The sequence below is a fragment of the Dermacentor albipictus genome, chromosome 2, assembly GCF_038994185.2.
Source record: "Dermacentor albipictus isolate Rhodes 1998 colony chromosome 2, USDA_Dalb.pri_finalv2, whole genome shotgun sequence".
NCBI classification, from domain to species: Eukaryota; Metazoa; Arthropoda; class Arachnida; order Ixodida; family Ixodidae; genus Dermacentor; species Dermacentor albipictus.
In genome coordinates this window covers 93,299,753-93,307,623 of record NC_091822.1, presented here as the reverse complement: position 1 = coordinate 93,307,623, position 7,871 = coordinate 93,299,753, and positions in this window count along the sequence as shown.

The following is a 7,871-nucleotide window of genomic DNA, read 5'->3' as shown; positions in this document are numbered from 1 at the left end:
GCGGCGGCGTATCGATGTAGCGGCCTGTCTGTGAGTGGAGTTGTCCCGCACCATCTTTCGAAGCACTGACATTTCGTCCTTGATTTTCTGGCAGTCCTTTGATGTCGCTTCATGTGGACCGGCGCAGTTAGGACATTTTAGGGCAGTAGCATCGCATTTATCATTTTGATGGGCCCCTCCACACCGTTGGCATGTTACTCCGCCCTTGCAAGCTGCGCTTACGTGTCCTATTTTGAAACACTTCCGACACTGCACCAGTTTTGGAACGTAAGGGCGCACACGGTGTCTTACGTATCCTATTTTTACGTAGTCAGGTAATGCTTCAGAGTCAAAAACTATTTTAATACACCGGGATTGACCGAAACGGTGAATCTGCACTATTGGTGCGGTTGAATTCAGAAGCCGCTGGAGGTCAGTGTCTGCGATTTCTTTGTCCACGTCAGAAATAACGCCAGTCGAGGTTCCTTTTCCATACGCAAAGAAGGAGCGCACTGGGATGTTTCCTAGTAGTGTGGCAGCCTTTAGCGTATCCAGAATTGTCTTGTTGTTCACGTCCACCGAAAGGATGTTCCTCCGTGCGTTAATTCTGATCTCGCTGACTTGGCCTGGCGCAATTCGCTCAAAGTACTCTGTTAGACTCTGCCTGTTCAAGGTATTCAGATCGTCGGTAGCTGTGGTAGGGACGTAAGCAACAGTGAATGATTGCTTACCGCTGTCCTGCCTGGGCAACGATTCACTGTCTGTTGATGTCCTCCTGAGTTTTCTCTTCAAACGGCGACCCATGGCAAGTGTGAAATCGTTGTCCGAGTCCATTCCTTCAACCGTTGAGCTGTCGGAAGATTCAAGGGCGACAGCGGAAGGGCCAGTGCGGTCCCTTGTCTTCGATGCAGCCAGTGATGAACGACCAGGGTCAAACGCTTGGTTGGGATTCCTATCCCCCATCCTGGAGGATGACGTTGTGCCCTTTGCACAGTCTCTGATGTTGAAAAACGTCCGAGACACAGGAAAATGAAGAGACCACAGCTATAGGCGTTCTTCTTCCGAGGCACTTCTTCTTCCTTCCCACCCCACTCCGTTCTAAATTGCTGTTATGGTCCTGAGGTATGCTAAATAAATAAAGAAATACATAAAGAAATATATAATAAACATATGTACTCATTTTATTTTATTTGCACACCCCAATTCCAGATTAACTATTTTCGGTTCTGCCTGAAATGTAACATATACAGATTTTACTGAAATAGCCTGGTTCTGGCCGCCTCCTTTGTTATTAGCTTCTGGAGAATAAATGAATAATACTGCTCAGCATGTATCAACATAAAATGTATGTTTCTTGCTGCAAATATGCTTTTGTCTATGTCAGTCCATCTTTCAGTGCACCCGCCGCCTTATTGTGAATAGGGAGCTTAAATACCAGAGATCGGCTTCAAGCTGGCCATTAGGTACCTGTTTGCTGTCCACTACTGCCTGACCATCAAGCATGCTGCAGGTGTAGGGGCAAACCTTGAAATTATTCACAGTTAAATACCTCTTGCTTCTTTGGACATTTGGAGTAAGCAATGATCCAGTAACAAAGCAAGTCCCTTCATGTCACCCCGCGACCTCAGTCTGGAAAAGTACATTAAGACATTATCATGAGTGATACAAACACCTTCATGAGTGGTACAAATTGATACAAACAAATCAAAGCTCAGCTTTCGGAGAAAAAAATGTGCATCTAATCTGAATTGTGTGGTAGGAAAAATAAGCAGAATTATGCGCAATTAGTAACAATCGAATTTCAAACACTGCAAATATTTGTAAATGGGCATAAAACCAGCTGGTGGTGATGGTTCATTTGCTTTGTCTGTTAATGTGATGTCCACATATAATGATATTGGGGAAGCGCCCCACTACGAACTTTATTTCTTTTGTTATTTTTGCTGGAAGTTACCCCTGGCACCATACCAGGTGCGGGCGCAGCAATTGCGTCATTATGGCATAATATTTGTCTACGTGGACGAGCCACTATAAAGCTCCCCTACCAGTGAGGATTATATAGTTTACAGGTCAGCAGGCTGTGACGCAGTGCCAACGAACTATGTCTCTCAGTCCTGTGTAAATTTTATACCTTCAGGCATGTGAGTTGTCGCTGCGCAAAATGCGCTCTTTAATTTTATTTAACAGACTGTGCGCAGGGCAGGAGTAATTGAAGATTGCTGAGTGGGGCCTTCGCCTTGCAGTGGACGTAAAAGTAGGCTGATGAAGATGAATATGCTATTCGATTACCCTTATTTGTAGTACAGCTGGTTCCTACCTTATTTTTCACTATGCTTCTTTCGAATTACTTGACTGCGCACGAGACTCGAGGCACGAAGCAGGACTTAGCACGACGCCACCGACTGCTGCTCTTTTACTCCGCGAATCAGGTACCGCTCCTTCTTTTCTTCCGGCATGCTGGGGTCGGCTCATCGAAAGAGACGCATCATGTCCTCGACATACATTGCGACACCCTCATTCGGCAGTTTTATACGGGAGTGGAGATCACGCTTAGCTCGCTCTCGGTGATCAGGGCTCGCATACGTCTCAAGAATCCGGTGCTGGAATTATGGCCATGAAGTAAGGGCATCTGCACGGTTCTCATACCAAACACGTCCGCCATCGTTAAGGCTGAAATATACGTTTTTCAGTTTGTCTGCGTCATACCACTTGTTCATCGCGGCAACGCGTTCATAGTGCACCAACCAATCTTCAACGTCCTCATGTATGGCGCCGTGGAAGGGATTCGGCAATGGCGGATTGAGTAGCGTACAGTGAATCGGCGCTGTGCCTTCCATACCGGTTGGAGTGCTCGGAGCTGCCATTTTTTTCTGGGAGGAGTCCAAATTCTTGTCCAGGGATCCTGGACACGAATCTTGTCCAGGATCCAGAATCTTGTCCAGGGATCCTTCTGATGGCGTCGCGTACAGGCATAAGCACCAGTACGGGGCTGGAGCTCCTGCTGCCGGGAGGGCTTTGGTGCATAGATGAGATCACGCAGCGTCTCCACCAGTTCGTCACACGCTAAGGCAAGAGTAAGCAGCAGTATCAGCAGCAAGACACGAAAATGTCAGACACAAAAAGGGGCTGTTCTCCAGCTGGCGCGAGATCTTTGACTTCGTCATCTTTAATCGCCGTTTTTGCTGGGCACGCAACGCTGGCTCAAAACACCAGGTGGCAATATGACTAAAGAAATCATGCCTTCCGTTTCCTTTCTTCTTGCGCCGGTAAGTCTGTAATTTGTAATAACGGCAACAGTCCAAACTTGGTATTGAATACTTTCCAGTTATTCATTGAATTTCGGTTTGTGCACATGGATTACTGATTAATTAGGTTCCTTGCGGAGAGTCCAAGGTCCGTGTACTTTCGCTCACGTGTTTGCAGACCGCTATCACCCACGCAACGGATAGTAAGCTGATCGGTTTCTAAGACTTGAAAAATTATAGACCGACCAGTTTACTGTCCTTTGCCTACAATGTATTTACTAAGGTAATCGCAAATAGATCCAGAAACACCTGAGTCTTCTGTCCAACAAAGCACCAGGCAGGATTTTGTAAAGGCTACTCAAAACTAGACCATATTCAGACTATCAATCAGGTGATAGAGAAATGTACGGAATATAAGGAACCATTTCATTGATTACGAGAAAGCGTTTGATTCAGTCTAATCATCAGCAGTCATGCAGGCATTGCGGAATCAGGGTGTACAAGAACCATGCCTAAAAATAATGAGAGAGAGAGTCTGGATAAGAGACATCCATAGCATCTCCGGAGCGACCGTAATCCTCCATAAAGCTAGCAACACAATCCCAATAAACAGGGGCGTCAGGGAGGGAGATATGATCTCTTCAATGCCATTCATTTGCAGGAGGTATTCAGAGACCACGATTGGGAAGAATTGGGGATAAGACGTAAAGGAGAATACCTTCGTAACTTGCGATTCGCTGATGATATTGCCTTGCTTAGTAACTCAGGGGACCAATTGAAATGCATGCTCACTGACCTGGACAGGCAAAGCAGAAGGATGGGTCTAAAAATTAATCTGCAGAAAACTAATGTTTAACAGTCTCGGAAGAGAAAAGCAGTTTTTGATAGGTAGTGAGGCACTGGAAGTGGTAAGGGAATACATCTACTTAGGACAGGTAGTGACAGCGGATCCGGATCATGAGACTGAAATAATCAGAAAAATTAGAATGGGCTGGGGTATGTTTGGCAGGCATTCTCAGACAATAAACAACATGCTGCCATCATCCCTCAAGAGAAACGTGTATAGCAGCTGTGTCCTACTTGTCCTTACCTATGCAGCGGAAACCTGGAGGCTTACAGAAAGGGTTCTACTTAAATTGAGGAGGACACAACGAGCTATGAAAAGAAGAAAGATGGGTGTAACGTTAAGGGATAAGAAGAGAGCAGATTGGGTAAGGGAACAAACTCGAGTTAATGACATCTTAGTTGAAATGAAGAAAAAAAATCGGCATGAGGTAGGCATGTAATGAGGAGGGAAGATAACCGGTTGTCATTAAGGGGTACGGACTGGATTGCAAGAGAATGGAAGCTTAGCAGGGGGCGGCAGAAAGTTAGGTGGACTGATGAGATTACGAAATTTACAGGTACAACATGGCCACAATTAGCACATGAAGGGGGTAGTTGGGGAAGTATGGGAGAGGCCTTTGTCTTGTAGCAGGCGCAGTCAGGCTGCTGTTGCTGCTGCTGCTGCTGCTGCTGCTGCTGCTGCTGCTGCTGCTGCTGCTGCTGCTGCTGCTGCTGCTGCTGATGATGATGATGATGACGATGATCTTTGTAAAAAGTCGTGATACCTTGGAATGTAACAAGATAGCTGCCTTCGGATTCCAGTTACCCATGGTCTAACTGGGACGCCCTGTATATGAGTGCTCGGGCCACCGTGTTCGCAGCTTCATTCTCTGCTAGGCTGTAGTGGCTCGGAGTCCAGACCAGGCAATGTGGGGTAGGATTCGTTCCGCTAGCGGGGTGACCCAACCAGCTTCACAATTTCGACAAGCCCCGCGCGAGTCGGTTGTGATATATTGAGACCGGAAGTCAGAGGCAGCTAGGGCAATAGTTACTTCTGCATGTGTTGAGCCCGAGGCTTTGAAAGTGAGACCATCTAGTTGTATTTCCTCGGGGATGAACGCTGCCGTATACCGCCCCCGCGGCATCGACCGGCCACATCCACGCAGAAGATTCTGCGTTTGTTTGCATAGTTGCGTTGTAAGGCATCCGCCCTCGCCAGGCGATTACCACTGTGGCCTTCACTGTTCATATTTGTAGGAAGGGGTCGAACTCTGGTGGGGCGTCTCCAGAGTTTGGGCATTCGGACACGCTCGTTAATGGTAAAGCTGTGTTTCAAGTGGAGCCGGTGCAGCAAATGCTGTCCCAACTTTGTCCGAGTTAGACGTGTGTATTGGCTCGTAAGGTGGGCTTCCTTGAACTCCTGAAAAGTGTTTACTACTCCCAAAGCGATAAGGTTCGTGTTTGAAGTTGCGACAGTGAGGTCAAGGGCCCTCTTCATCACTTTGCGGATGATTACCTCGAGATTCGCTTCATCATGCTTCCGCTGACGGAGATAGGGGATGGAATATAAAATTCGACTGGTTGCAAAAGCATAAGCTAGCCGCATGGCGTCCCTGCTTCGTAATCCCCCCCTCTTGTTGCTGACGCGCCGGACCATTCGGCCTACTTGGTCCCCAACATTGCAGAGCTTTTCTAGTGTTGTGTCGCCTCTTCTTTGAATTTGGATAAAGAGTGCGAGAATTCTGAGCTCCTTGGCCTCGTGTATGGGACCACTAGCCAAAGAGCGACGTATTTGTGTAGTGTCCTTAGGTGTCGATCTAAGGTGCATACATTCTGATTTGTTTGGTGGACACTGGAGTCCACAGCGCTCTGCGTAGTGATCCACTACGTGGGCGGCTGCTTGCACGCTTTCCTTCATATGCCCTATGTTTCCCTTTGTGGCCCAAATGGTGATATCGTTGGCGTACAGTGTATACCGCATGCCTTCAGTACCCTTTAGCTGGGCCGGGAGATGCACCTACGCAAGGTTAAATAGCAGTGGGGAGAGCACAGCCGCCTTGTTGGGTACACCTAGTACCCATTTCGTAAGGTCCATATTCAGTGTCTTGTATTCTGACGAGTTCGGCTCGATCCGTGAAGAATTCCTTGATATATGTGAATGTCTTTGGGCCACAGAGGGACTGACTGAGATGTGCTAAGGTAGTGCTGTGTATAATGTTGTCGAATGCTCCTTTTAGGTCTAAGGCCAGGACACATTTTTCGCTGTGAGGGTGCCCCGTTGGCTATAGTATGTCATGATTGAGTTGTAATAATATGTCTTGTGACGATTTGTGTGGTTGTTTTAGCTTGGGCGGACAATATATGTAAAGGACATGTACTTGTGGTTGAGAGCGTCGCAGAGGTAACACTGTGACCATGGTGTACGAATAAGTGTTGTGTAGGTCGAGGTCTACCTCTTGTGCGGTCTACGCTTTGTGTACAAGGAATCAAGTAGATAAATGTCGCTGAAATGCATTGTACCTTGAAATTTTAGCTTAGGCCCCTGGTTTCTGTATTGCCACGATGGCTGCTAGAGGTTGCAATGTTTCTAAATAGAGACGAAAATCGGCGCACTTAGTCAGATCCTTGAAGCCCCTACAATCCCACTGTATGATTGGCAGTGGTACCTCTCTAGATTTAGCTCGCCTTTTTCTAGATTCCTGCGCCACGATTAGCACTAGTAGACTCTGGCTAGCTATCAATACCGTGACGGCACTCTGTACGGTATCCAGTGAGTCAGCAATTCTTCGTGTTCCTCGTCCTCCGTTACGCGGAGAAATTTGCTCGGACGCCCAGTCCCTCTAATGGGACGGATGCGGCGGAAGAATCTTGGGTCAGTTTGGATCCATGTTTTTACATTTTGAGTCACCTGTTGTGTGGGTAATACCCCCGATACGTTTTTTGGCTTCGTTGTCTCTTTACCTTATATGATTATGATTAACAAAAATTGAGCCTCTCAGTTTCACTTCTTCTCTCGTTCATTCAGAGCGAGGGCCACGAATCTGGCAACTTCGATGTCACTAGGTAGCAGACGGTGGTTTTTTGCCATGTGCCTTCTCTCCTAAGTCAACGTGGTATGTGACGCCACGGGGCTGGACAAAACGATGCTCTACGTCCGCCCACCATGGCTCTGATTAGCTCTATCTAACAATTCCTGTGCTCTATCGAATTTACATAAATACCCAAGTTAGTGGATAGATTGGTAGCAGTTGCCGTAGCACTAGTGGTAGTCAAAGGCACCCATTATACGGAGCTTGTGAGTTTGGTTCTCTCCCGTGGCAACTTAACTTTTTATCAAATTTCATTTCCATGTGCTTTGGTATTTTTTTCCTTTTTAATTTCAACGACAGCTAATTTCACCGCTGGTTTCCTAGGATTCATTTCTCTTGGCCATATGTCATCCTGGTTAACAAAATCGAGCACCTCGGTTTCCCTTCTTCACCCCTTTGTACGTTGTGGGAGCGGCGCGGTCCCTCAGCCTACGCCAGAAGGCCCCAGTCCTGGCCGGCCGCAAGCCACAGCACCCAGCCAAGCCTCGAAGCACCGCTCAAGCTCACGTGTCCATTTGTTGACCACTTCTTTGACTGCTGGCTCCGATGCCGGAGTTCCCATACTGCCCCTCCCTCTGCGAAGGCGACGATGGGACTGGCCCACTGCGCCTTGCAGCGACGGCACCACACCCCCGGCGGCGGGCAAACCTTGCAGACTACCGTACCGAACGAGGGTCGGTGGAGAAGGCAGAGTCCCAGTCACCAAGGTCTTGCAGAAACATGCTGGCCCTAA